A 28,000-nucleotide genomic window follows, 5' to 3' on the forward strand; every position below is an offset into this window, starting at 1 on the left:
CTGGTAGCAGATGAAGGAGCTCTGGAGAATGCGGGCATCGGTCCCGCCACCTCTCGCATGCTAAGCGAGCGCTCTACCATCTGAGCTAATTCCCCGCTGCTTCCTGTGGCAGCACCGCCCTGTGCAGCGCCGGCTGTAGGTTCGCTCTGAACTTTGCATCCCTTTGGGTGCACTGATACCCTGTTCCAGGACAGAAGAAGCAGTTTCCATCGGATTGCTTGAGTGCGTCCAAACGTGGGGCCAGTGGCGCAATGGATAACGCGTCTGACTACGAGTCAGAAGACTGTAGGTTCGACTCCTACCTGGCTCGACAGCATCTACAACCAACTCTCGCTGTTTTCTTCTCATATCTGGCGACCAGCAGCACTACATCATAGTGTGCCGGACCAGGCATGGGAGGACCATCAAAGTCACCGCTACCACACTCCAATCTCATTCCATGATGATTATCAAACCATTGCACCAGTGTGACTGAGGTGCAACATACATTCAATGTGTTCATGGCTCCATCTGCTCATTCAATTCAACCTGTACCCGACTGCTGCCTCTCACCTGAACCGTAGTCAACAGAAATGCGCACTTGTATCACACCTTGTCGACACTGTTAATGTGTTTTTGACACCCAATATCCTGACATGTTGCTTAATCCGTTTAATCTCAATTCTTTCATAATAAGACTCTGTTACAATAAGACACTTCCACAAAACTACATTCATTTGAACAGATAATCACTTTTGAATACAGTGTGGAGTAGTGGTTTGGGCTCTGTACCCTGTAGCAGAGCACGGTGTGTGCAATCCCTGGTACGCTTACAACTCTTGAGCAAGGAACTTTGAAAAATGACGACACCTCGTATGCTTGTGAGGATCTCAGCAGGGCTGTTCTGCGGGCTGAAGAATGTCTGCTTGCTTTGGGTCTTGGGTGGGGGCTGGTGTGGCTGAAATGCCAGCGCTGAATTTTTGGTCCTGGGGCAAGGTATATGAGAAAAGGCCCCACTATCAAGATTTCAAGTGACCACACCACCCTCAATCAATTCCCCACAAAGCCCAAGTTACTGGTGGGCACTTCAGCAGCCAAAGAGCCACACCTTGGAGCAATTAGAAGATGGAATGAAACGAAAGCAATGGGAGTCTTGCTGAAACCAAGCAACGTCGTCAACCTGGTCGTTGAAGACGGGCAAAAACATGGCTATTGGCAGCGGTGGGATTTGAACCCACGCCTCCGAAGAGACTGGAGCCTAAATCCAGCGCCTTAGACCGCTCGGCCACGCTACCCGGGGAAGGACCTTGTCTTACCGCTTTGTATGTCTGGATGTATGTAAGCATGCATGCACGCATACATGCATGCACGCATGCATGTATGTATGAAGTTATTGTCATGATGATTTCAATGATCAAATCCTATGCATTTAATCTAGTTTCGTCAAAAGACGTCGATTAAGGTGAAGTCTTGTGTCTGCGTGCAAACAGACTACGAGTCCACTGCGCAGTATGTGCGGGTCACAATACAATCCTTTCGAGCCCGTACAGATTGGGATGTTTTCATGCTAAATGTACTCGGTGCATCTTCAACAGCAGCAAAGGTCAACAGCGCTGTTGAAAATGTTGATACGCAGAAGCGTCCACCACGTGAGATGACTGATGCAGGTGTGACCGTAGCCATCGTGGCGGGTGTGGTAACGTGGCCGAGTGGTCTAAGGCGCTTCATTTAAGCTCCAGTCTCTTTGGAGGCGTGGGTTGGAATCCCACCGTTGCCAACTTCCTTTAGCCATTAAAGTCATGGTGCTTTCCTAGTTGCACCTCTTCGTTCCATTTCACACGTTACTTTTCTGGACATGTACTTTGCATGTCAACGGGGAGCGCTCTCGGCAGACGAGGTGGCCGAGTGGTTAAGGCGATGGACTGCTAATCCATTGTGCTGTGCACGCGTGGGTTTGGATACCATACTCTTCGGATCACGGCAGCCTTTTACAGAAGAGCAATGATTGCTGCCTCAATAAAGTGTTCATCTCTTTCCATTACGTTGCAATCCTGTTCCGTCCTGTCTCAAAATGTTGTCATTACCCTAGAGTGGAATATCCGGGGTGGCGGTGTGCATGGTGGGAGATAGCCTGCGAGGGTGCAGGGCGTGTCTGCTTGCTTTGGGTCTTGGGTGGGGGCTGGTGTGGCTGAAATGCCAGCGCTGAATTTTTGGTCCTGGGGCGAGGTATATGAGAAAAGGCCCCACTATCAAGATTTCAAGTAACCACACCACCCTCAATCAATTCCCCACAAAGCCCAAGTTACTGGTGGGCACTTCAGCAGCCAAAGAACACACCTTGGAGCAATTAGAAGATGGAATGAAACGAAAGCAATGGGAGTCTTGCTGAAACCAAGCAACGTCGTCAACCTGGTCGTTGAAGACGGGCAAAAACATGGCTATTGGCAGCGGTGGGATTTGAACCCACGCCTCCGAAGAGACTGGAGCCTAAATCCAGCGCCTTAGACCGCTCGGCCACGCTACCCAGGGAAGGACCTTGTCTTACCGCTTTGTATGTCTGGATGTATGTAAGCATGCATGCACGCATACATGCATGCACGCATGCATGTATGTATGATGTTATTGTCATGATGATTTCAATGATCAAATCCTATGCATTTAATCTAGTTTCGTCAAAAGACGTCGATTAAGGTGAAGTCTTGTGTCTGCGTGCAAACAGACTACGAGTCCACTGCGCAGTATGTGCGGGTCACAATACAATCCTTTCGAGCCCGTACAGATTGGGATGTTTTCATGCTAAATGTACTCGGTGCATCTTCAACAGCAGCAAAGGTCAACAGCGCTGTTGAAAATGTTGATACGCAGAAGCGTCCACCACGTGAGATGACTGATGCAGGTGTGACCGTAGCCATCGTGGCGGGTGTGGTAACGTGGCCGAGTGGTCTAAGGCGCTTCATTTAAACTCCAGTCTCTTTGGAGGCGTGGGTTGGAATCCCACCGTTGCCAACTTCCTTTAGCCATTAAAGTCATGGTGCTTTCCTAGTTGCACCTCTTCGTTCCATTTCACACGTTACTTTTCTGGACATGTACTTTGCATGTCAACGGGGAGCGCTCTCGGCAGACGAGGTGGCCGAGTGGTTAAGGCGATGGACTGCTAATCCATTGTGCTGTGCACGCGTGGGTTTGGATACCATACTCTTCGGATCACGGCAGCCTTTTACAGAAGAGCAATGATTGCTGCCTCAATAAAGTGTTCATCTCTTTCCATTACGTTGCAATCCTGTTCCGTCCTGTCTCAAAATGTTGTCATTACCCTAGAGTGGAATATCCGGGGTGGCGGTGTGCATGGTGGGAGATGGCCTGCGAGGGTGCAGGGCGTGTCTGCTTGCTTTGGGTCTTGGGTGGGGGCTGGTGTGGCTGAAATGCCAGCGCTGAATTTTTGGTCCTGGGGCGAGGTATATGAGAAAAGGCCCCACTATCAAGATTTCAAGTAACCACACCACCCTCAATCAATTCCCCACAAAGCCCAAGTTACTGGTGGGCACTTCAGCAGCCAAAGAACACACCTTGGAGCAATTAGAAGATGGAATGAAACGAAAGCAATGGGAGTCTTGCTGAAACCAAGCAACGTCGTCAACCTGGTCGTTGAAGACGGGCAAAAACATGGCTATTGGCAGCGGTGGGATTTGAACCCACGCCTCCGAAGAGACTGGAGCCTAAATCCAGCGCCTTAGACCGCTCGGCCACGCTACCCGGGGAAGGACCTTGTCTTACCGCTTTGTATGTCTGGATGTATGTAAGCATGCATGCACGCATACATGCATGCACGCATGCATGTATGTATGAAGTTATTGTCATGATGATTTCAATGATCAAATCCTATGCATTTAATCTAGTTTCGTCAAAAGACGTCGATTAAGGTGAAGTCTTGTGTCTGCGTGCAAACAGACTACGAGTGCACTGCGCAGTATGTGCGGGTCACAATACAATCCTTTCGAGCCCGTACAGATTGGGATGTTTTCATGCTAAATGTACTCGGTGCATCTTCAACAGCAGCAAAGGTCAACAGCGCTGTTGAAAATGTTGATACGCAGAAGCGTCCACCACGTGAGATGACTGATGCAGGTGTGACCGTAGCCATCGTGGTGGGTGTGGTAACGTGGCCGAGTGGTCTAAGGCGCTTCATTTAAGCTCCAGTCTCTTTGGAGGCGTGGGTTGGAATCCCACCGTTGCCAACTTCCTTTAGCCATTAAAGTCATGGTGCTTTCCTAGTTGCACCTCTTCGTTCCATTTCACACGTTACTTTTCTGGACATGTACTTTGCATGTCAACGGGGAGCGCTCTCGGCAGACGAGGTGGCCGAGTGGTTAAGGCGATGGACTGCTAATCCATTGTGCTGTGCACGCGTGGGTTTGGATACCATACTCTTCGGATCACGGCAGCCTTTTACAGAAGAGCAATGATTGCTGCCTCAATAAAGTGTTCATCTCTTTCCATTACGTTGCAATCCTGTTCCGTCCTGTCTCAAAATGTTGTCATTACCCTAGAGTGGAATATCCGGGGTGGCGGTGTGCATGGTGGGAGATGGCCTGCGAGGGTGCAGGGCGTGTCTGCTTGCTTTGGGTCTTGGGTGGGGGCTGGTGTGGCTGAAATGCCAGCGCTGAATTTTTGGTCCTGGGGCGAGGTATATGAGAAAAGGCCCCACTATCAAGATTTCAAGTAACCACACCACCCTCAATCAATTCCCCACAAAGCCCAAGTTACTGGTGGGCACTTCAGCAGCCAAAGAACACACCTTGGAGCAATTAGAAGATGGAATGAAACGAAAGCAATGGGAGTCTTGCTGAAACCAAGCAACGTCGTCAACCTGGTCGTTGAAGACGGGCAAAAACATGGCTATTGGCAGCGGTGGGATTTGAACCCACACCTCCGAAGAGACTGGAGCCTAAATCCAGCGCCTTAGACCGCTCGGCCACGCTACCCAGGGAAGGATCTTGTCTTACCGCTTTGTATGTCTGGATGTATGTAAGCATGCATGCACGCATGCACGCATGCATGTATGTATGAAGTTATTGTCATGATGATTTCAATGATCAAATCCTATGCATTTAATCTAGTTTCGTCAAAAGACGTCGATTAAGGTGAAGTCTTGTGTCTGCGTGCAAACAGACTACGAGTCCACTGCGCAGTATGTGCGGGTCACAATACAATCCTTTCGAGCCCGTACAGATTGGGATGTTTTCATGCTAAATGTACTCGGTGCATCTTCAACAGCAGCAAAGGTCAACAGCGCTGTTGAAAATGTTGATACGCAGAAGCGTCCACCACGTGAGATGACTGATGCAGGTGTGACCGTAGCCATCGTGGCGGGTGTGGTAACGTGGCCGAGTGGTCTAAGGCGCTTCATTTAAGCTCCAGTCTCTTTGGAGGCGTGGGTTGGAATCCCACCGTTGCCAACTTCCTTTAGCCATTAAAGTCATGGTGCTTTCCTAGTTGCACCTCGTCGTTCCATTTCACACGTTACTTTTCTGGACATGTACTTTGCATGTCAACAGGGAGCGCTCTCGGCAGACGAGGTGGCCGAGTGGTTAAGGCGATGGACTGCTAATCCATTGTGCTGTGCACGCGTGGGTTTGGATACCATACTCTTCGGATCACGGCAGCCTTTTACAGAAGAGCAATGATTGCTGCCTCAATAAAGTGTTCATCTCTTTCCATTACGTTGCAATCCTGTTCCGTCCTGTCTCAAAATGTTGTCATTACCCTAGAGTGGAATATCCGGGGTGGCGGTGTGCATGGTGGGAGATGGCCTGCGAGGGTGCAGGGCGTGTCTGCTTGCTTTGGGTCTTGGGTGGGGGCTGGTGTGGCTGAAATGCCAGCGCTGAATTTTTGGTCCTGGGGCGAGGTATATGAGAAAAGGCCCCACTATCAAGATTTCAAGTAACCACACCACCCTCAATCAATTCCCCGCAAAGCCCAAGTTACTGGTGGGCACTTCAGCAGCCAAAGAACACACCTTGGAGCAATTAGAAGATGGAATGAAACGAAAGCAATGGGAGTCTTGCTGAAACCAAGCAACGTCGTCAACCTGGTCGTTGAAGACGGGCAAAAACATGGCTATTGGCAGCAGTGGGATTTGAACCCACGCCTCCAAAGAGACTGGAGCCTAAATCCAGCGCCTTAGACCGCTCGGCCACGCTACCCAGGGGTTGACCTTGACTTACCGCTTTGTATGTCTGGATGTATGTAAGCATGCATGCACGCATACATGCATGCACGCATGCATGTATGTATGAAGTTATTGTCATGATGATTTCAATGATCAAATCCTATGCATTTAATCTAGTTTCGTCAAAAGACGTCGATTAAGGTGAAGTCTTGTGTCTGCGTGCAAACAGACTACGAGTCCACTGCGCAGTATGTGCGGGTCACAATACAATCCTTTCGAGCCCGTACAGATTGGGAGGTTTTCATGCTAAATGTACTCGGTGCATCTTCAACAGCAGCAAAGGTCAACAGCGCTGTTGAAAATGTTGATACGCAGAAGCGTCCACCACGTGAGATGACTGATGCAGGTGTGACCGTAGCCATCGTGGCGGGTGTGGTAACGTGGCCGAGTGGTCTAAGGCGCTTCATTTAAGCTCCAGTCTCTTTGGAGGCGTGGTTTGGAATCCCACCGTTGCCAACTTCCTTTAGCCATTAAAGTCATGGTGCTTTCCGAGTTGCACCTCGTCGTTCCATTTCACACGTTACTTTTCTGGACATGTACTTTGCATGTCAACGGGGAGCGCTCTCGGCAGACGAGGTGGCCGAGTGGTTAAGGCGATGGACTGCTAATCCATTGTGCTGTGCACGCGTGGGTTTGGATACCATACTCTTCGGATCACGGCAGCCTTTTACAGAAGAGCAATGATTGCTGCCTCAATAAAGTGTTCATCTCTTTCCATTACGTTGCAATCCTGTTCCGTCCTGTCTCAAAATGTTGTCATTACCCTAGAGTGGAATATCCGGGGTGGCGGTGTGCATGGTGGGAGATGGCCTGCGAGGGTGCAGGGCGTGTCTGCTTGCTTTGGGTCTTGGGTGGGGGCTGGTGTGGCTGAAATGCCAGCGCTGAATTTTTGGTCCTGGGGCGAGGTATATGAGAAAAGGCCCCACTATCAAGATTTCAAGTAACCACACCACCCTCAATCAATTCCCCGCAAAGCCCAAGTTACTGGTGGGCACTTCAGCAGCCAAAGAACACACCTTGGAGCAATTAGAAGATGGAATGAAACGAAAGCAATGGGAGTCTTGCTGAAACCAAGCAACGTCGTCAACCTGGTCGTTGAAGACGGGCAAAAACATGGCTATTGGCAGCGGTGGGATTTGAACCCACGCCTCCGAAGAGACTGGAGCCTAAATCCAGCGCCTTAGACCGCTCGGCCACGCTACCCGGCATTGACCTTGACTTACCGCTTTGTATGTCTGGATGTATGTAAGCATGCATGCACGCATACATGCATGCACGCATGCATGTATGTATGAAGTTATTGTCATGATGATTTCAATGATCAAATCCTATGCATTTAATCTAGTTTCGTCAAAAGACGTCGATTAAGGTGAAGTCTTGTGTCTGCGTGCAAACAGAATACGAGTCCACTGCGCAGTATGTGCGGGTCACAATACAATCCTTTCGAGCCCGTACAGATTGGGATGTTTTCATGCTAAATGTACTCGGTGCATCTTCAACAGCAGCAAAGGTCAACAGCGCTGTTGAAAATGTTGATACGCAGAAGCGTCCACCACGTGAGATGACTGATGCAGGTGTGACCGTAGCCGTCGTGGCGGGTGTGGTAACGTGGCCGAGTGGTCTAAGGCGCTTCATTTAAGCTCCAGTCTCTTTGGAGGCGTGGGTTGGAATCCCACCGTTGCCAACTTCCTTTAGCCATTAAAGTCATGGTGCTTTCCTAGTTGCACCTCGTCGTTCCATTTCACACGTTACTTTTCTGGACATGTACTTTGCATGTCAACGGGGAGCGCTCTCGGCAGACGAGGTGGCCGAGTGGTTAAGGCGATGGACTGCTAATCCATTGTGCTGTGCACGCGTGGGTTTGGATACCATACTCTTCGGATCACGGCAGCCTTTTACAGAAGAGCAATGATTGCTGCCTCAATAAAGTGTTCATCTCTTTCCATTACGTTGCAATCCTGTTCCGTCCTGTCTCAAAATGTTGTCATTACCCTAGAGTGGAATATCCGGGGTGGCGGTGTGCATGGTGGGAGATGGCCTGCGAGGGTGCAGGGCGTGTCTGCTTGCTTTGGGTCTTGGGTGGGGGCTGGTGTGGCTGAAATGCCAGCGCTGAATTTTTGGTCCTGGGGCGAGGTATATGAGAAAAGGCCCCACTATCAAGATTTCAAGTAACCACACCACCCTCAATCAATTCCCCGCAAAGCCCAAGTTACTGGTGGGCACTTCAGCAGCCAAAGAACACACCTTGGAGCAATTAGAAGATGGAATGAAACGAAAGCAATGGGAGTCTTGCTGAAACCAAGCAACGTCGTCAACCTGGTCGTTGAAGACGGGCAAAAACATGGCTATTGGCAGCGGTGGGATTTGAACCCACGCCTCCGAAGAGACTGGAGCCTAAATCCAGCGCCTTAGACCGCTCGGCCACGCTACCCGGGGAAGGACCTTGTCTTACCGCTTTGTATGTCTGGATGTATGTAAGCATGCATGCACGCATACATGCATGCACGCATGCATGTATGTATGAAGTTATTGTCATGATGATTTCAATGATCAAATCCTATGCATTTAATCTAGTTTCGTCAAAAGACGTCGATTAAGGTGAAGTCTTGTGTCTGCGTGCAAACAGAATACGAGTCCACTGCGCAGTATGTGCGGGTCACAATACAATCCTTTCGAGCCCGTACAGATTGGGATGTTTTCATGCTAAATGTACTCGGTGCATCTTCAACAGCAGCAAAGGTCAACAGCGCTGTTGAAAATGTTGATACGCAGAAGCGTCCACCACGTGAGATGACTGATGCAGGTGTGACCGTAGCCGTCGTGGCGGGTGTGGTAACGTGGCCGAGTGGTCTAAGGCGCTTCATTTAAGCTCCAGTCTCTTTGGAGGCGTGGGTTGGAATCCCACCGTTGCCAACTTCCTTTAGCCATTAAAGTCATGGTGCTTTCCTAGTTGCACCTCGTCGTTCCATTTCACACGTTACTTTTCTGGACATGTACTTTGCATGTCAACGGGGAGCGCTCTCGGCAGACGAGGTGGCCGAGTGGTTAAGGCGATGGACTGCTAATCCATTGTGCTGTGCACGCGTGGGTTTGGATACCATACTCTTCGGATCACGGCAGCCTTTTACAGAAGAGCAATGATTGCTGCCTCAATAAAGTGTTCATCTCTTTCCATTACGTTGCAATCCTGTTCCGTCCTGTCTCAAAATGTTGTCATTACCCTAGAGTGGAATATCCGGGGTGGCGGTGTGCATGGTGGGAGATGGCCTGCGAGGGTGCAGGGCGTGTCTGCTTGCTTTGGGTCTTGGGTGGGGGCTGGTGTGGCTGAAATGCCAGCGCTGAATTTTTGGTCCTGGGGCGAGGTATATGAGAAAAGGCCCCACTATCAAGATTTCAAGTAACCACACCACCCTCAATCAATTCCCCGCAAAGCCCAAGTTACTGGTGGGCACTTCAGCAGCCAAAGAACACACCTTGGAGCAATTAGAAGATGGAATGAAACGAAAGCAATGGGAGTCTTGCTGAAACCAAGCAACGTCGTCAACCTGGTCGTTGAAGACGGGCAAAAACACGGCTATTGGCAGCGGTGGGATTTGAACCCACGCCTCCGAAGAGACTGGAGCCTTAATCCAGCGCCTTAGACCGCTCGGCCACGCTACCCGGGGAAGGACCTTGTCTTACCGCTTTGTATGTCTGGATGTATGTAAGCATGCATGCACGCATACATGCATGCACGCATGCATGTATGTATGAAGTTATTGTCATGATGATTTCAATGATCAAATCCTATGCATTTAGTCTAGTTTCGTCAAAAGACGTCGATTAAGGTGAAGTCTTGTGTCTGCGTGCAAACAGACTACGAGTCCACTGCGCAGTATGTGCGGGTCACAATACAATCCTTTCGAGCCCGTACAGATTGGGATGTTTTCATGCTAAATGTACTCGGTGCATCTTCAACAGCAGCAAAGGTCAACAGCGCTGTTGAAAATGTTGATACCCAGAAGCGTCCACCACGTGAGATGACTGATGCAGGTGTGACCGTAGAGATCGTGGTGGGTGTGGTAACGTGGCCGAGTGGTCTAAGGCGCTTCATTTAAGCTCCAGTCTCTTTGGAGGCGTGGGTTGGAATCCCACCGTTGCCAACTTCCTTTAGCCATTAAAGTCATGGTGCTTGCCTAGTTGCACCTCGTCGTTCCATATCACACGTTACTTTTCTGGACATGTACTTTGCATGTCAACGGGGAGCGCTCTCGGCAGACGAGGTGGCCGAGTGGTTAAGGCGATGGACTGCTAATCAATTGTGCTGTGCACGCGTGGGTTCGGATACCATACTCTTCGGATCACGGCAGCCTTTTACAGAAGAGCAATGATTGCTGCCTCAATAAAGTGTTCATCTCTTTCCATTACGTTGCAATCCTGTTCCGTCCTGTCTCAAAATGTTGTCATTACCCTCGAGTGGAATATCCGGGGTGGCGGTGTGCATGGTGGGAGATGGCCTGCGAGGGTGCAGGGCGTGTCTGCTTGCTTTGGGTCTTGGGTGGGGGCTGGTGTGGCTGAAATGCCAGCGCTGAATTTTTGGTCCTGGGGCGAGGTATATGAGAAAAGGCCCCACTATCAAGATTTCAAGTGACCACACCACCCTCAATCAATTCCCCGCAAAGCCCAAGTTACTGGTGGGCACTTCAGCAGCCAAAGAGCCACACCTTGGAGCAATTAGAAGATGGAATGAAACGAAAGCAATGACATTAAGATCTACACCTCCATAAAACAAGAGGCAAAGCTCTCACCCTTGGGGAAGGTGCACGTACAGCCCAGATAGCATCAGGAATGTAAAGTTCATGTTTCGGACGGTGTTAATGAGCTCTTCTAATCTCTCATTTATATTACATTTATCATTCGCTTCTCTCTATTCAATATGGTTGTGTATTATGGTTGGCATTATATTGCCTTTTATTTTGTGTTTTGATTTGCTTTCACCTCATTGTCTCATTTCTTATTCCCAACTGTTATTATTAAGCTTGCACGTGTGCCTTATTATCATTTGTTTTCGTTTGAGGGAATCACCGCCGCACAACACCCCTGGGTCCACCTGCACTCCATCACCAAGCGTTCCTCGGGTACTTGGGCCATAAGTAATGAACGTCAGGTGTGCGTCTGTGTGTTTCTGCTCCCAGGTTGCGTGCGCCGCTTTTCCATCCACGACCCCAGTCTTGACCCTGCATCTACGAAACACTGCATTAAGATCCTGTGTGGCCACATTCACAACTGTATACAGACCACTGTGTGTTTTTGGTTCATTTGGATGCCGCCTGGGAGTCTTGCTGAAACCAAGCAACGTCGTCAACCTGGTCGTTGAAGACGGGCAAAAACACGGCTATTGGCAGCGGTGGGATTTGAACCCACGCCTCCGAAGAGACTGGAGCCTTAATCCAGCGCCTTAGACCGCTCGGCCACGCTACCCGGGGAAGGGCCCTGTCTTACCGCTTTGTATGTCTGGATGTATGTAAGCATGCATGCACGCATACATGCATGCACGCATTCATGTATGTATGAAGTTATTGTCATGATGATTTCAATGATCAAATCCTATGCATTTAATCTAGTTTCGTCAAAAGACGTCGATTAAGGTGAAGTCTTGTGTCTGCGTGCAAACAGACTACGAGTCCACTGCGCAGTATGTGCGGGTCACAATACAATCCTTTCGAGCCCGTACAGATTGGGATGTTTTCATGCTAAATGTACTCGGTGCATCTTCAACAGCAGCAAAGGTCAACAGCGCTGTTGAAAATGTTGATACCCAGAAGCGTCCACCACGTGAGATGACTGATGCAGGTGTGACCGTAGAGATCGTGGTGGGTGTGGTAACGTGGCCGAGTGGTCTTAGGCGCTTCATTTAAGCTCCAGTCTCTTTGGAGGCGTGGGTTGGAATCCCACCGTTGCCAACTTCCTTTAGCCATTAAAGTCATGGTGCTTGCCTAGTTGCACCTCGTCGTTCCATATCACACGTTACTTTTCTGGACATGTACTTTGCATGTCAACGGGGAGCGCTCTCGGCAGACGAGGTGGCCGAGTGGTTAAGGCGATGGACTGCTAATCCATTGTGCTGTGCACGCGTGGGTTCGGATACCATACTCTTCGGATCACGGCAGCCTTTTACAGAAGAGCAATGATTGCTGCCTCAATAAAGTGTTCATCTCTTTCCATTACGTTGCAATCCTGTTCCGTCCTGTCTCAAAATGTTGTCATTACCCTCGAGTGGAATATCCGGGGTGGCGGTGTGCATGGTGGGAGATGGCCTGCGAGGGTGCAGGGCGTGTCTGCTTGCTTTGGGTCTTGGGTGGGGGCTGGTGTGGCTGAAATGCCAGCGCTGAATTTTTGGTCCTGGGGCGAGGTATATGAGAAAAGGCCCCACTATCAAGATTTCAAGTGACCACACCACCCTCAATCAATTCCCCGCAAAGCCCAAGTTACTGGTGGGCACTTCAGCAGCCAAAGAGCCACACCTTGGAGCAATTAGAAGATGGAATGAAACGAAAGCAATGACATTAAGATCTACACCTCCATAAAACAAGAGGCAAAGCTCTCACCCTTGGGGAAGGTGCACGTACAGCCCAGATAGCATCAGGAATGTAAAGTTCATGTTTCGGACGGTGTTAATGAGCTCTTCTAATCTCTCATTTATATTACATTTATCATTCGCTTCTCTCTATTCAATATGGTTGTGTATTATGGTTGGCATTATATTGCCTTTTATTTTGTGTTTTGATTTGCTTTCACCTCATTGTCTCATTTCTTATTCCCAACTGTTATTATTAAGCTTGCACGTGTGCCTTATTATCATTTGTTTTCGTTTGAGGGAATCAGCGCCGCACAACACCCCTGGGTCCACCTGCACTCCATCACCAAGCGTTCCTCGGGTACTTGGGCCATAAGTAATGAACATCAGGTGTGCGTCTGTGTGTTTCTGCTCCCAGGTTGCGTGCGCCGCTTTTCCATCCACGACCCCAGTCTTGACCCTGCATCTACGAAACACTGCATTAAGATCCTGTGTGGCCACATTCACAACTGTATACAGACCACTGTGTGTTTTTGGTTCATTTGGATGCCGCCTGGGAGTCTTGCTGAAACCAAGCAACGTCGTCAACCTGGTCGTTGAAGACGGGCAAAAACACGGCTATTGGCAGCGGTGGGATTTGAACCCACGCCTCCGAAGAGACTGGAGCCTTAATCCAGCGCCTTAGACCGCTCGGCCACGCTACCCGGGGAAGGGCCCTGTCTTACCGCTTTGTATGTCTGGATGTATGTAAGCATGCATGCACGCATACATGCATGCACGCATTCATGTATGTATAAAGTTATTGTCATGATGATTTCAATGATCAAATCCTATGCATTTAATCTAGTTTCGTCAAAAGACGTCGATTAAGGTGAAGTCTTGTGTCTGCGTGCAAACAGACTACGAGTCCACTGCGCAGTATGTGCGGGTCACAATACAATCCTTTCGAGCCCGTACAGATTGGGATGTTTTCATGCTAAATGTACTCGGTGCATCTTCAACAGCAGCAAAGGTCAACAGCGCTGTTGAAAATGTTGATACGCAGAAGCGTCCACCACGTGAGATGACTGATGCAGGTGTGACCGTAGAGATCGTGGTGGGTGTGGTAACGTGGCCGAGTGGTCTTAGGCGCTTCATTTAAGCTCCAGTCTCTTTGGAGGCGTGGGTTGGAATCCCACCGTTGCCAACTTCCTTTAGCCATTAAAGTCATGGTGCTTGCCTAGTTGCACCTCGTCGTTCCATATCACACGTTACTTTTCTGGACATGTACTTTGCATGTCAACGGGGAGCGCTCTCGGCAGACGAGGTGGCCGAGTGGTTAAGGCGATGGACTGCTAATCCATTGTGCTGTGCACGCGTGGGTTCGGATACCATCCTCTTCGGATCACGGCAGCCTTTTACAGAAGAGCAATGATTGCTGCCTCAATAAAGTGTTCATCTCTTTCCATTACGTTGCAATCCTGTTCCGTCCTGTCTCAAAATGTTGTCATTACCCTCGAGTGGAATATCCGGGGTGGCGGTGTGCATGGTGGGAGATGGCCTGCGAGGGTGCAGGGCGTGTCTGCTTGCTTTGGGTCTTGGGTGGGGGCTGGTGTGGCTGAAATGCCAGCGCTGAATTTTTGGTCCTGGGGCGAGGTATATGAGAAAAGGCCCCACTATCAAGATTTCAAGTGACCACACCACCCTCAATCAATTCCCCGCAAAGCCCAAGTTACTGGTGGGCACTTCAGCAGCCAAAGAGCCACACCTTGGAGCAATTAGAAGATGGAATGAAACGAAAGCAATGACATTAAGATCTACACCTCCATAAAACAACAGGCAAAGCTCTCACCCTTGGGGAAGGTGCACGTACAGCCCAGATAGCATCAGGAATGTAAAGTTCATGTTTCGGACGGTGTTAATGAGCTCTTCTAATCTCTCATTTATATTACATTTATCATTCGCTTCTCTCTATTCAATATGGTTGTGTATTATGGTTGGCATTATATTGCCTTTTATTTTGTGTTTTGATTTGCTTTCACCTCATTGTCTCATATCTTATTCCCAACTGTTATTATTAAGCTTGCACGTGTGCCTTATTATCATTTGTTTTCGTTTGAGGGAATCAGCGCCGCACAACACCCCTGGGTCCACCTGCACTCCATCACCAAGCGTTCCTCGGGTACTTGGGCCATAAGTAATGAACGTCAGGTGTGCGTCTGTGTGTTTCTGCTCCCAGGTTGCGTGCGCCGCTTTTCCATCCACGACCCCAGTCTTGACCCTGCATCTACGAAACACTGCATTAAGATCCTGTGTGGCCACATTCACAACTGTATACAGACCACTGTGTGTTTTTGGTTCATTTGGATGCCGCCTGGGAGTCTTGCTGAAACCAAGCAACGTCGTCAACCTGGTCGTTGAAGACGGGCAAAAACACGGCTATTGGCAGCGGTGGGATTTGAACCCACGCCTCCGAAGAGACTGGAGCCTTAATCCAGCGCCTTAGACCGCTCGGCCACACTACCCGGGGAAGGACCTTGTCTTACCGCTTTGTATGTCTGGATGTATGTAAGCATGTATGTATTAAGTTATTGTCATGATGATTTCAATGATCAAATCCTATGCATTTAATCTAGTTTCGTCAAAAGACGTCGATTAAGGTGAAGTCTTGTGTCTGCGTGCAAACAAACTACGAGTCCACTGCGCAGTATGTGCGGGTCACAATACAATCCTTTCGAGCCCGTACAGATTGGGATGTTTTCATGCTAAATGTACTCGGTGCATCTTCAACAGCTGCAAAGGTCAACAGCGCTGTTGAAAATGTTGATACCCAGAAGCGTCCACCACGTGAGATGACTGATGCAGGTGTGACCGTAGACGTCGTTGTGGGTGTGGTAACGTGGCCGAGTGGTCTAAGGCGCTTCATTTAAGCTCCAGTCTCTTTGGAGGCGTGGGTTGGAATCCCACCGTTGCCAACTTCTTTTAGCCATTAAAGTCATGGTGCTTTCCTAGTTGCACCTCGTCGTTCCATTTCACACGTTACTTTTCTGGACATGTACTTTGCATGTCAACGGGGAGCACTCTCGGCAGACGAGGTGGCCGAGTGGTTAAGGCGATGGACTGCTAATCCATTGTGCTGTGCACGCGTGGGTTCGGATACCATCCTCTTCGGATCACGGCAGCCTTTTACAGAAGAGCAATGATTGCTGCCTCAATAAAGTGTTCATCTCTTTCCATTACGTTGCAATCCTGTTCCGTCCTGTCTCAAAATGTTGTCATTACCCTCGAGTGGAATATCCGGGGTGGCGGTGTGCATGGTGGGAGATGGCCTGCGAGGGTGCAGGGCGTGTCTGCTTGCTTTGGGTCTTGGGTGGGGGCTGGTGTGGCTGAAATGCCAGCGCTGAATTTTTGGTCCTGGGGCGAGGTATATGAGAAAAGGCCCCACTATCAAGATTTCAAGTGACCACACCACCCTCAATCAATTCCCCGCAAAGCCCAAGTTACTGGTGGGCACTTCAGCAGCCAAAGAGCCACACCTTGGAGCAATTAGAAGATGGAATGAAACGAAAGCAATGACATTAAGATCTACACCTCCATAAAACAAGAGGCAAAGCTCTCACCCTTGGGGAAGGTGCACGTACAGCCCAGATAGCATCAGGAATGTAAAGTTCATGTTTCGGACGGTGTTAATGAGCTCTTCTAATCTCTCATTTATATTACATTTATCATTCGCTTCTCTCTATTCAATATGGTTGTGTATTATGGTTGGCATTATATTGCCTTTTATTTTGTGTTTTGATTTGCTTTCACCTCATTGTCTCATTTCTTATTCCCAACTGTTATTATTAAGCTTGCACGTGTGCCTTATTATCATTTGTTTTCGTTTGAGGGAATCAGCGCCGCACAACACCCCTGGGTCCACCTGCACTCCATCACCAAGCGTTCCTCGGGTACTTGGGCCATAAGTAATGAACGTCAGGTGTGCGTCTGTGTGTTTCTGCTCCCAGGTTGCGTGCGCCGCTTTTCCATCCACGACCCCAGTCTTGACCCTGCATCTACGAAACACTGCATTAAGATCCTGTGTGGCCACATTCACAACTGTATACAGACCACTGTGTGTTTTTGGTTCATTTGGATGCCGCCTGGGAGTCTTGCTGAAACCAAGCAACGTCGTCAACCTGGTCGTTGAAGACGGGCAAAAACACGGCTATTGGCAGCGGTGGGATTTGAACCCACGCCTCCGAAGAGACTGGAGCCTTAATCCAGCGCCTTAGACCGCTCGGCCACGCTACCCGGGGAAGGACCTTGTCTTACCGCTTTGTATGTCTGGATGTATGTAAGCATGCATGCACGCATACATGCATGCACGCATGCATGTATGTATGAAGTTATTGTCATGATGATTTCAATGATCAAATCCTATGCATTTAGTCTAGTTTCGTCAAAAGACGTCGATTAAGGTGAAGTCTTGTGTCTGCGTGCAAACAGACTACGAGTCCACTGCGCAGTATGTGCGGGTCACAATACAATCCTTTCGAGCCCGTACAGATTGGGATGTTTTCATGCTAAATGTACTCGGTGCATCTTCAACAGCAGCAAAGGTCAACAGCGCTGTTGAAAATGTTGATACGCAGAAGCGTCCACCACGTGAGATGACTGATGCAGGTGTGACCGTAGAGATCGTGGTGGGTGTGGTAACGTGGCCGAGTGGTCTAAGGCGCTTCATTTAAGCTCCAGTCTCTTTGGAGGCGTGGGTTGGAATCCCACCGTTGCCAACTTCCTTTAGCCATTAAAGTCATGGTGCTTTCCTAGTTGCACCTCTTCGTTCCATTTCACACGTTACTTTTCTGGACATGTACTTTGCATGTCAACAGGGAGCGCTCTCGGCAGACGAGGTGGCCGAGTGGTTAAGGCGATGGACTGCTAATCCATTGTGCTGTGCACGCGTGGGTTTGGATACCATACTCTTCGGATCACGGCAGCCTTTTACAGAAGAGCAATGATTGCTGCCTCAATAAAGTGTTCATCTCTTTCCATTACGTTGCAATCCTGTTCCGTCCTGTCTCAAAATGTTGTCATTACCCTAGAGTGGAATATCCGGGGTGGCGGTGTGCATGGTGGGAGATGGCCTGCGAGGGTGCAGGGCGTGTCTGCTTGCTTTGGGTCTTGGGTGGGGGCTGGTGTGGCTGAAATGCCAGCGCTGAATTTTTGGTCCTGGGGCGAGGTATATGAGAAAAGGCCCCACTATCAAGATTTCAAGTAACCACACCACCCTCAATCAATTCCCCGCAAAGCCCAAGTTACTGGTGGGCACTTCAGCAGCCAAAGAACACACCTTGGAGCAATTAGAAGATGGAATGAAACGAAAGCAATGGGAGTCTTGCTGAAACCAAGCAACGTCGTCAACCTGGTCGTTGAAGACGGGCAAAAACATGGCTATTGGCAGCGGTGGGATTTGAACCCACGCCTCCGAAGAGACTGGAGCCTAAATCCAGCGCCTTAGACCGCTCGGCCACGCTACCCTGGGAAGGACCTTGTCTTACCGCTTTGTATGTCTGGATGTATGTAAGCATGCATGCACGCATACATGCATGCACGCATGCATGTATGTATGAAGTTATTGTCATGATGATTTCAATGATCAAATCCTATGCATTTAATCTAGTTTCGTCAAAAGACGTCGATTAAGGTGAAGTCTTGTGTCTGCGTGCAAACAGAATACAAGTCCACTGCGCAGTATGTGCGGGTCACAATACAATCCTTTCGAGCCCGTACAGATTGGGATGTTTTCATGCTAAATGTACTCGGTGCATCTTCAACAGCAGCAAAGGTCAACAGCGCTGTTGAAAATGTTGATACGCAGAAGCGTCCACCACGTGAGATGACTGATGCAGGTGTGACCGTAGCCGTCGTGGCGGGTGTGGTAACGTGGCCGAGTGGTCTAAGGCGCTTCATTTAAGCTCCAGTCTCTTTGGAGGCGTGGGTTGGAATCCCACCGTTGCCAACTTCCTTTAGCCATTAAAGTCATGGTGCTTTCCTAGTTGCACCTCGTCGTTCCATTTCACACGTTACTTTTCTGGACATGTACTTTGCATGTCAACGGGGAGCGCTCTCGGCAGACGAGGTGGCCGAGTGGTTAAGGCGATGGACTGCTAATCCATTGTGCTGTGCACGCGTGGGTTTGGATACCATACTCTTCGGATCACGGCAGCCTTTTACAGAAGAGCAATGATTGCTGCCTCAATAAAGTGTTCATCTCTTTCCATTACGTTGCAATCCTGTTCCGTCCTGTCTCAAAATGTTGTCATTACCCTAGAGTGGAATATCCGGGGTGGCGGTGTGCATGGTGGGAGATGGCCTGCGAGGGTGCAGGGCGTGTCTGCTTGCTTTGGGTCTTGGGTGGGGGCTGGTGTGGCTGAAATGCCAGCGCTGAATTTTTGGTCCTGGGGCGAGGTATATGAGAAAAGGCCCCACTATCAAGATTTCAAGTAACCACACCACCCTCAATCAATTCCCCGCAAAGCCCAAGTTACTGGTGGGCACTTCAGCAGCCAAAGAACACACCTTGGAGCAATTAGAAGATGGAATGAAACGAAAGCAATGGGAGTCTTGCTGAAACCAAGCAACGTCGTCAACCTGGTCGTTGAAGACGGGCAAAAACATGGCTATTGGCAGCGGTGGGATTTGAACCCACGCCTCCGAAGAGACTGGAGCCTAAATCCAGCGCCTTAGACCACTCGGCCACGCTACCCGGGGAAGGACCTTGTCTTACCGCTTTGTATGTCTGGATGTATGTAAGCATGCATGCACGCATACATGCATGCACGCATGCATGTATGTATGAAGTTATTGTCATGATGATTTCAATGATCAAATCCTATGCATTTAATCTAGTTTCGTCAAAAGACGTCGATTAAGGTGAAGTCTTGTGTCTGCGTGCAAACAGAATACGAGTCCACTGCGCAGTATGTGCGGGTCACAATACAATCCTTTCGAGCCCGTACAGATTGGGATGTTTTCATGCTAAATGTACTCGGTGCATCTTCAACAGCAGCAAAGGTCAACAGCGCTGTTGAAAATGTTGATACGCAGAAGCGTCCACCACGTGAGATGACTGATGCAGGTGTGACCGTAGCCGTCGTGGCGGGTGTGGTAACGTGGCCGAGTGGTCTAAGGCGCTTCATTTAAGCTCCAGTCTCTTTGGAGGCGTGGGTTGGAATCCCACCGTTGCCAACTTCCTTTAGCCATTAAAGTCATGGTGCTTTCCTAGTTGCACCTCGTCGTTCCATTTCACACGTTACTTTTCTGGACATGTACTTTGCATGTCAACGGGGAGCGCTCTCGGCAGACGAGGTGGCCGAGTGGTTAAGGCGATGGACTGCTAATCCATTGTGCTGTGCACGCGTGGGTTTGGATACCATACTCTTCGGATCACGGCAGCCTTTTACAGAAGAGCAATGATTGCTGCCTCAATAAAGTGTTCATCTCTTTCCATTACGTTGCAATCCTGTTCCGTCCTGTCTCAAAATGTTGTCATTACCCTAGAGTGGAATATCCGGGGTGGCGGTGTGCATGGTGGGAGATGGCCTGCGAGGGTGCAGGGCGTGTCTGCTTGCTTTGGGTCTTGGGTGGGGGCTGGTGTGGCTGAAATGCCAGCGCTGAATTTTTGGTCCTGGGGCGAGGTATATGAGAAAAGGCCCCACTATCAAGATTTCAAGTAACCACACCACCCTCAATCAATTCCCCGCAAAGCCCAAGTTACTGGTGGGCACTTCAGCAGCCAAAGAACACACCTTGGAGCAATTAGAAGATGGAATGAAACGAAAGCAATGGGAGTCTTGCTGAAACCAAGCAACGTCGTCAACCTGGTCGTTGAAGACGGGCAAAAACATGGCTATTGGCAGCGGTGGGATTTGAACCCACGCCTCCGAAGAGACTGGAGCCTAAATCCAGCGCCTTAGACCGCTCGGCCACGCTACCCGGGGAAGGACCTTGTCTTACCGCTTTGTATGTCTGGATGTATGTAAGCATGCATGCACGCATACATGCATGCACGCATGCATGTATGTATGAAGTTATTGTCATGATGATTTCAATGATCAAATCCTATGCATTTAATCTAGTTTCGTCAAAAGACGTCGATTAAGGTGAAGTCTTGTGTCTGCGTGCAAACAGACTACGAGTCCACTGCGCAGTATGTGCGGGTCACAATACAATCCTTTCGAGCCCGTACAGATTGGGATGTTTTCATGCTAAATGTACTCGGTGCATCTTCAACAGCAGCAAAGGTCAACAGCGCTGTTGAAAATGTTGATACGCAGAAGCGTCCACCACGTGAGATGACTGATGCAGGTGTGACCGTAGCCGTCGTGGCGGGTGTGGTAACGTGGCCGAGTGGTCTAAGGCGCTTCATTTAAGCTCCAGTCTCTTTGGAGGCGTGGGTTGGAATCCCACCGTTGCCAACTTCCTTTAGCCATTAAAGTCATGGTGCTTTCCTAGTTGCACCTCGTCGTTCCATTTCACACGTTACTTTTCTGGACATGTACTTTGCATGTCAACGGGGAGCGCTCTCGGCAGACGAGGTGGCCGAGTGGTTAAGGCGATGGACTGCTAATCCATTGTGCTGTGCACGCGTGGGTTTGGATACCATACTCTTCGGATCACGGCAGCCTTTTACAGAAGAGCAATGATTGCTGCCTCAATAAAGTGTTCATCTCTTTCCATTACGTTGCAATCCTGTTCCGTCCTGTCTCAAAATGTTGTCATTACCCTAGAGTGGAATATCCGGGGTGGCGGTGTGCATGGTGGGAGATGGCCTGCGAGGGTGCAGGGCGTGTCTGCTTGCTTTGGGTCTTGGGTGGGGGCTGGTGTGGCTGAAATGCCAGCGCTGAATTTTTGGTCCTGGGGCGAGGTATATGAGAAAAGGCCCCACTATCAAGATTTCAAGTGACCACACCACCCTCAATCAATTCCCCGCAAAGCCCAAGTTACTGGTGGACACTTCAGCAGCCAAAGAACACACCTTGGAGCAATTAGAAGATGGAATGAAACGAAAGCAATGACATTAAGATCTACACCTCCATAAAACAAGAGGCAAAGCTCTCACCCTTGGGGAAGGTGCACGTACAGCCCAGATAGCATCAGGAATGTAAAGTTCATGTTTCGGACGGTGTTAATGAGCTCTTCTAATCTCTCATTTATATTACATTTATCATTCGCTTCTCTCTATTCAATATGGTTGTGTATTATGGTTGGCATTATATTGCCTTTTATTTTGTGTTTTGATTTGCTTTCACCTCATTGTCTCATTTCTTATTCCCAACTGTTATTAATAAGCTTGCACGTGTGCCTTATTATCATTTGTTTTCGTTTGAGGGAATCAGCGCCGCACAACACCCCTGGGTCCACCTGCACTCCATCACCAAGCGTTCCTCGGGTACTTGGGCCATAAGTAATGAACGTCAGGTGTGCGTCTGTGTGTTTCTGCTCCCAGGTTGCGTGCGCCGCTTTTCCATCCACGACCCCAGTCTTGACCCTGCATCTACGAAACACTGCATTAAGATCCTGTGTGGCCACATTCACAACTGTATACAGACCACTGTGTGTTTTTGGTTCATTTGGATGCCGCCTGGGAGTCTTGCTGAAACCAAGCAACGTCGTCAACCTGGTCGTTGAAGACGGGCAAAAACACGGCTATTGGCAGCGGTGGGATTTGAACCCACGCCTCCGAAGAGACTGGAGCCTTAATCCAGCGCCTTAGACCGCTCGGCCACGCTACCCGGAAATGGGCCTTGTCTTACCGCTTTGTATGTCTCAATGTATGTATGCATGCATGCACGCATACATGCATGCACGCATGCATGTATGTATGAAGTTATTGTCATGATGATTTCAATGATCAAATCCTATGCATTTAATCTAGTTTCGTCAAAAGACGTCGATTAAGGTGAAGTCTTGTGTCTGCGTGCAAACAGACTACGAGTCCACTGCGCAGTATGTGCGGGTCACAATACAATCCTTTCGAGCCCGTACAGATTGGGATGTTTTCATGCTAAATGTACTCGGTGCATCTTCAACAGCAGCAAAGGTCAACAGCGCTGTTGAAAATGTTGATACGCAGAAGCGTCCACCACGTGAGATGACTGATGCAGGTGTGACCGTAGACATCGTGGTGGGTGTGGTAACGTGGCCGAGTGGTCTAAGGCGCTTCATTTAAGCTCCAGTCTCTTTGGAGGCGTGGGTTGGAATCCCACCGTTGCCAACTTCCTTTAGCCATTAAAGTCATGGTGCTTGCCTAGTTGCACCTCGTCGTTCCATTTCACACGTTACTTTTCTGGACATGTACTTTGCATGTCAACGGGGAGCGCTCTCGGCAGACGAGGTGGCCGAGTGGTTAAGGCGATGGACTGCTAATCCATTGTGCTGTGCACGCGTGGGTTCGGATACCATACTCTTCGGATCACGGCAGCCTTTTACAGAAGAGCAATGATTGCTGCCTCAATAAAGTGTTCATCTCTTTCCATTACGTTGCAATCCTGTTCCGTCCTGTCTCAAAATGTTGTCATTACCCTCGAGTGGAATATCCGGGGTGGCGGTGTGCATGGTGGGAGATGGCCTGCGAGGGTGCAGGGCGTGTCTGCTTGCTTTGGGTCTTGGGTGGGGGCTGGTGTGGCTGAAATGCCAGCGCTGAATTTTTGGTCCTGGGGCGAGGTATATGAGAAAAGGCCCCACTATCAAGATTTCAAGTGACCACACCACCCTCAATCAATTCCCCGCAAAGCCCAAGTTACTGGTGGGCACTTCAGCAGCCAAAGAGCCACACCTTGGAGCAATTAGAAGATGGAATGAAACGAAAGCAATGACATTAAGATCTACACCTCCATAAAACAAGAGGCAAAGCTCTCACCCTTGGGGAAGGTGCACGTACAGCCCAGATAGCATCAGGAATGTAAAGTTCATGTTTCGGACGGTGTTAATGTGCTCTTCTAATCTCTCATTTATATTACATTTATCATTCGCTTCTCTCTATTCAATATGGTTGTGTATTATGGTTGGCATTATATTGCCTTTTATTTTGTGTTTTGATTTGCTTTCACCTCATTGTCTCATTTCTTATTCCCAACTGTTATTATTAAGCTTGCACGTGTGCCTTATTATCATTTGTTTTCGTTTGAGGGAATCAGCGCCGCACAACACCCCTGGGTCCACCTGCACTCCATCACCAAGCGTTCCTCGGGTACTTGGGCCATAAGTAATGAACGTCAGGTGTGCGTCTGTGTGTTTCTGCTCCCAGGTTGCGTGCGCCGCTTTTCCATCCACGACCCCAGTCTTGACCCTGCATCTACGAAACACTGCATTAAGATCCTGTGTGGCCACATTCACAACTGTATACAGACCACTGTGTGTTTTTGGTTCATTTGGATGCCGCCTGGGAGTCTTGCTGAAACCAAGCAACGTCGTCAACCTGGTCGTTGAAGACGGGCAAAAACACGGCTATTGGCAGCGGTGGGATTTGAACCCACGCCTCCGAAGAGACTGGAGCCTTAATCCAGCGCCTTAGACCGCTCGGCCACGCTACCCGGGGAAGGACCTTGTCTTACCGCTTTGTATGTCTGGATGTATGTAAGCATGCATGCACGCATACATGCATGCACGCATGCATGTATGTATGAAGTTATTGTCATGATGATTTCAATGATCAAATCATATGCATTTAGTCTAGTTTCGTCAAAAGACGTCGATTAAGGTGAAGTCTTGTGTCTGCGTGCAAACAGACTACGAGTCCACTGCGCAGTATGTGCGGGTCACAATACAATCCTTTCGAGCCCGTACAGATTGGGATGTTTTCATGCTAAATGTACTCGGTGCATCTTCAACAGCAGCAAAGGTCAACAGCGCTGTTGAAAATGTTGATACGCAGAAGCGTCCACCACGTGAGATGACTGATGCAGGTGTGACCGTAGAGATCGTGGTGGGTGTGGTAACGTGGCCGAGTGGTCTAAGGCGCTTCATTTAAGCTCCAGTCTCTTTGGAGGCGTGGGTTGGAATCCCACCGTTGCCAACTTCCTTTAGCCATTAAAGTCATGGTGCTTGCCTAGTTGCACCTCGTCGTTCCATATCACACGTTACTTTTCTGGACATGTACTTTGCATGTCAACGGGGAGCGCTCTCGGCAGACGAGGTGGCCGAGTGGTTAAGGCGATGGACTGCTAATCCATTGTGCTGTGCACGCGTGGGTTCGGATACCATACTCTTCGGATCACGGCAGCCTTTTACAGAAGAGCAATGATTGCTGCCTCAATAAAGTGTTCATCTCTTTCCATTACGTTGCAATCCTGTTCCGTCCTGTCTCAAAATGTTGTCATTACCCTCGAGTGGAATATCCGGGGTGGCGGTGTGCATGGTGGGAGATGGCCTGCGAGGGTGCAGGGCGTGTCTGCTTGCTTTGGGTCTTGGGTGGGGGCTGGTGTGGCTGAAATGCCAGCGCTGAATTTTTGGTCCTGGGGCGAGGTATATGAGAAAAGGCCCCACTATCAAGATTTCAAGTGACCACACCACCCTCAATCAATTCCCCGCAAAGCCCAAGTTACTGGTGGGCACTTCAGCAGCCAAAGAGCCACACCTTGGAGCAATTAGAAGATGGAATGAAACGAAAGCAATGACATTAAGATCTACACCTCCATAAAACAACAGGCAAAGCTCTCACCCTTGGGGAAGGTGCACGTACAGCCCAGATAGCATCAGGAATGTAAAGTTCATGTTTCGGACGGTGTTAATGAGCTCTTCTAATCTCTCATTTATATTACATTTATCATTCGCTTCTCTCTATTCAATATGGTTGTGTATTATGGTTGGCATTATATTGCCTTTTATTTTGTGTTTTGATTTGCTTTCACCTCATTGTCTCATTTCTTATTCCCAACTGTTATTATTAAGCTTGCACGTGTGCCTTATTATCATTTGTTTTCGTTTGAGGGAATCACCGCCGCACAACACCCCTGGGTCCACCTGCACTCCATCACCAAGCGTTCCTCGGGTACTTGGGCCATAAGTAATGAACGTCAGGTGTGCGTCTGTGTGTTTCTGCTCCCAGGTTGCGTGCGCCGCTTTTCCATCCACGACCCCAGTCTTGACCCTGCATCTACGAAACACTGCATTAAGATCCTGTGTGGCCACATTCACAACTGTATACAGACCACTGTGTGTTTTTGGTTCATTTGGATGCCGCCTGGGAGTCTTGCTGAAACCAAGCAACGTCGTCAACCTGGTCGTTGAAGACGGGCAAAAACACGGCTATTGGCAGCGGTGGGATTTGAACCCACGCCTCCGAAGAGACTGGAGCCTTAATCCAGCGCCTTAGACCGCTCGGCCACGCTACCCGGGGAAGGGCCCTGTCTTACCGCTTTGTATGTCTGGATGTATGTAAGCATGCATGCACGCATACATGCATGCACGCATTCATGTATGTATGAAGTTATTGTCATGATGATTTCAATGATCAAATCCTATGCATTTAATCTAGTTTCGTCAAAAGACGTCGATTAAGGTGAAGTCTTGTGTCTGCGTGCAAACAGACTACGAGTCCACTGCGCAGTATGTGCGGGTCACAATACAATCCTTTCGAGCCCGTACAGATTGGGATGTTTTCATGCTAAATGTACTCGGTGCATCTTCAACAGCAGCAAAGGTCAACAGCGCTGTTGAAAATGTTGATACGCAGAAGCGTCCACCACGTGAGATGACTGATGCAGGTGTGACCGTAGAGATCGTGGTGGGTGTGGTAACGTGGCCGAGTGGTCTTAGGCGCTTCATTTAAGCTCCAGTCTCTTTGGAGGCGTGGGTTGGAATCCCACCGTTGCCAACTTCCTTTAGCCATTAAAGTCATGGTGCTTGCCTAGTTGCACCTCGTCGTTCCATATCACACGTTACTTTTCTGGACATGTACTTTGCATGTCAACGGGGAGCGCTCTCGGCAGACGAGGTGGCCGAGTGGTTAAGGCGATGGACTGCTAATCCATTGTGCTGTGCACGCGTGGGTTCGGATACCATACTCTTCGGATCACGGCAGCCTTTTACAGAAGAGCAATGATTGCTGCCTCAATAAAGTGTTCATCTCTTTCCATTACGTTGCAATCCTGTTCCGTCCTGTCTCAAAATGTTGTCATTACCCTCGAGTGGAATATCCGGGGTGGCGGTGTGCATGGTGGGAGATGGCCTGCGAGGGTGCAGGGCGTGTCTGCTTGCTTTGGGTCTTGGGTGGGGGCTGGTGTGGCTGAAATGCCAGCGCTGAATTTTTGGTCCTGGGGCGAGGTATATGAGAAAAGGCCCCACTATCAAGATTTCAAGTGACCACACCACCCTCAATCAATTCCCCGCAAAGCCCAAGTTACTGGTGGGCACTTCAGCAGCCAAAGAGCCACACCTTGGAGCAAATAGAAGATGGAATGAAACGAAAGCAATGACATTAAGATCTACACCTCCATAAAACAAGAGGCAAAGCTCTCACCCTTGGGGAAGGTGCACGTACAGCCCAGATAGCATCAGGAATGTAAAGTTCATGTTTCGGACGGTGTTAATGAGCTCTTCTAATCTCTCATTTATATTACATTTATCATTCGCTTCTCTCTATTCAATATGGTTGTGTATTATGGTTGGCATTATATTGCCTTTTATTTTGTGTTTTGATTTGCTTTCACCTCATTGTCTCATTTCTTATTCCCAACTGTTATTATTAAGCTTGCACGTGTGCCTTATTATCATTTGTTTTCGTTTGAGGGAATCAGCGCCGCACAACACCCCTGGGTCCACCTGCACTCCATCACCAAGCGTTCCTCGGGTACTTGGGCCATAAGTAATGAACGTCAGGTGTGCGTCTGTGTGTTTCTGCTCCCAGGTTGCGTGCGCCGCTTTTCCATCCACGACCCCAGTCTTGACCCTGCATCTACGAAACACTGCATTAAGATCCTGTGTGGCCACATTCACAACTGTATACAGACCACTGTGTGTTTTTGGTTCATTTGGATGCCGCCTGGGAGTCTTGCTGAAACCAAGCAACGTCGTCAACCTGGTCGTTGAAGACGGGCAAAAACACGGCTATTGGCAGCGGTGGGATTTGAACCCACGCCTCCGAAGAGACTGGAGCCTTAATCCAGCGCCTTAGACCGCTCGGCCACGCTACCCGGGGAAGGACCTTGTCTTACCGCTTTGTATGTCTGGATGTATGTAAGCATGCATGCACGCATACATGCATGCACGCA

At 49.3% G+C, this 28,000-nt stretch overlaps 22 non-coding genes across 22 annotated transcripts; 3 read left to right on the forward strand and 19 right to left on the reverse strand.

The window, feature by feature from the left end:
- Positions 1-237: 237 nt before the first annotated feature.
- trnar-acg (transfer RNA arginine (anticodon ACG)) lies at positions 238-310 on the forward strand. The gene has a single exon. It is a non-coding gene; the product is annotated as a tRNA-Arg (tRNA).
- An 882-nt stretch (positions 311-1,192) lies between these two features.
- Positions 1,193-1,274, reverse strand: trnal-uag (transfer RNA leucine (anticodon UAG)). The gene has a single exon. It is a non-coding gene; the product is annotated as a tRNA-Leu (tRNA).
- A 1,147-nt stretch (positions 1,275-2,421) lies between these two features.
- Positions 2,422-2,503, reverse strand: trnal-uag (transfer RNA leucine (anticodon UAG)). The gene has a single exon. It is a non-coding gene; the product is annotated as a tRNA-Leu (tRNA).
- Positions 2,504-3,650: 1,147 nt separating this feature from the next.
- Positions 3,651-3,732, reverse strand: trnal-uag (transfer RNA leucine (anticodon UAG)). Its single transcript has one exon. It is a non-coding gene; the product is annotated as a tRNA-Leu (tRNA).
- A 1,147-nt stretch (positions 3,733-4,879) lies between these two features.
- On the reverse strand, positions 4,880-4,961 carry trnal-uag (transfer RNA leucine (anticodon UAG)). The gene has a single exon. It is a non-coding gene; the product is annotated as a tRNA-Leu (tRNA).
- Positions 4,962-6,100: 1,139 nt separating this feature from the next.
- On the reverse strand, positions 6,101-6,182 carry trnal-uag (transfer RNA leucine (anticodon UAG)). Its single transcript has one exon. It is a non-coding gene; the product is annotated as a tRNA-Leu (tRNA).
- A 1,147-nt stretch (positions 6,183-7,329) lies between these two features.
- trnal-uag (transfer RNA leucine (anticodon UAG)) lies at positions 7,330-7,411 on the reverse strand. The gene has a single exon. It is a non-coding gene; the product is annotated as a tRNA-Leu (tRNA).
- A 1,146-nt stretch (positions 7,412-8,557) lies between these two features.
- Positions 8,558-8,639, reverse strand: trnal-uag (transfer RNA leucine (anticodon UAG)). The gene has a single exon. It is a non-coding gene; the product is annotated as a tRNA-Leu (tRNA).
- A 1,147-nt stretch (positions 8,640-9,786) lies between these two features.
- On the reverse strand, positions 9,787-9,868 carry trnal-aag (transfer RNA leucine (anticodon AAG)). The gene has a single exon. It is a non-coding gene; the product is annotated as a tRNA-Leu (tRNA).
- A 1,718-nt stretch (positions 9,869-11,586) lies between these two features.
- On the reverse strand, positions 11,587-11,668 carry trnal-aag (transfer RNA leucine (anticodon AAG)). Its single transcript has one exon. It is a non-coding gene; the product is annotated as a tRNA-Leu (tRNA).
- A 1,718-nt stretch (positions 11,669-13,386) lies between these two features.
- trnal-aag (transfer RNA leucine (anticodon AAG)) lies at positions 13,387-13,468 on the reverse strand. Its single transcript has one exon. It is a non-coding gene; the product is annotated as a tRNA-Leu (tRNA).
- A 596-nt stretch (positions 13,469-14,064) lies between these two features.
- Positions 14,065-14,146, forward strand: trnas-gcu (transfer RNA serine (anticodon GCU)). Its single transcript has one exon. It is a non-coding gene; the product is annotated as a tRNA-Ser (tRNA).
- Positions 14,147-15,186: 1,040 nt separating this feature from the next.
- trnal-aag (transfer RNA leucine (anticodon AAG)) lies at positions 15,187-15,268 on the reverse strand. The gene has a single exon. It is a non-coding gene; the product is annotated as a tRNA-Leu (tRNA).
- Positions 15,269-15,832: 564 nt separating this feature from the next.
- On the forward strand, positions 15,833-15,914 carry trnas-gcu (transfer RNA serine (anticodon GCU)). Its single transcript has one exon. It is a non-coding gene; the product is annotated as a tRNA-Ser (tRNA).
- A 1,040-nt stretch (positions 15,915-16,954) lies between these two features.
- Positions 16,955-17,036, reverse strand: trnal-aag (transfer RNA leucine (anticodon AAG)). The gene has a single exon. It is a non-coding gene; the product is annotated as a tRNA-Leu (tRNA).
- A 1,147-nt stretch (positions 17,037-18,183) lies between these two features.
- trnal-uag (transfer RNA leucine (anticodon UAG)) lies at positions 18,184-18,265 on the reverse strand. Its single transcript has one exon. It is a non-coding gene; the product is annotated as a tRNA-Leu (tRNA).
- A 1,147-nt stretch (positions 18,266-19,412) lies between these two features.
- On the reverse strand, positions 19,413-19,494 carry trnal-uag (transfer RNA leucine (anticodon UAG)). Its single transcript has one exon. It is a non-coding gene; the product is annotated as a tRNA-Leu (tRNA).
- Positions 19,495-20,641: 1,147 nt separating this feature from the next.
- On the reverse strand, positions 20,642-20,723 carry trnal-uag (transfer RNA leucine (anticodon UAG)). Its single transcript has one exon. It is a non-coding gene; the product is annotated as a tRNA-Leu (tRNA).
- Positions 20,724-22,440: 1,717 nt separating this feature from the next.
- On the reverse strand, positions 22,441-22,522 carry trnal-aag (transfer RNA leucine (anticodon AAG)). Its single transcript has one exon. It is a non-coding gene; the product is annotated as a tRNA-Leu (tRNA).
- A 1,718-nt stretch (positions 22,523-24,240) lies between these two features.
- On the reverse strand, positions 24,241-24,322 carry trnal-aag (transfer RNA leucine (anticodon AAG)). The gene has a single exon. It is a non-coding gene; the product is annotated as a tRNA-Leu (tRNA).
- A 1,718-nt stretch (positions 24,323-26,040) lies between these two features.
- On the reverse strand, positions 26,041-26,122 carry trnal-aag (transfer RNA leucine (anticodon AAG)). The gene has a single exon. It is a non-coding gene; the product is annotated as a tRNA-Leu (tRNA).
- A 1,718-nt stretch (positions 26,123-27,840) lies between these two features.
- On the reverse strand, positions 27,841-27,922 carry trnal-aag (transfer RNA leucine (anticodon AAG)). The gene has a single exon. It is a non-coding gene; the product is annotated as a tRNA-Leu (tRNA).
- Positions 27,923-28,000: the final 78 nt, after the last annotated feature.

The sequence above is a fragment of the Amia ocellicauda genome, chromosome 14, assembly GCF_036373705.1.
Source record: "Amia ocellicauda isolate fAmiCal2 chromosome 14, fAmiCal2.hap1, whole genome shotgun sequence".
Taxonomy (NCBI): Eukaryota; Metazoa; Chordata; class Actinopteri; order Amiiformes; family Amiidae; genus Amia; species Amia ocellicauda.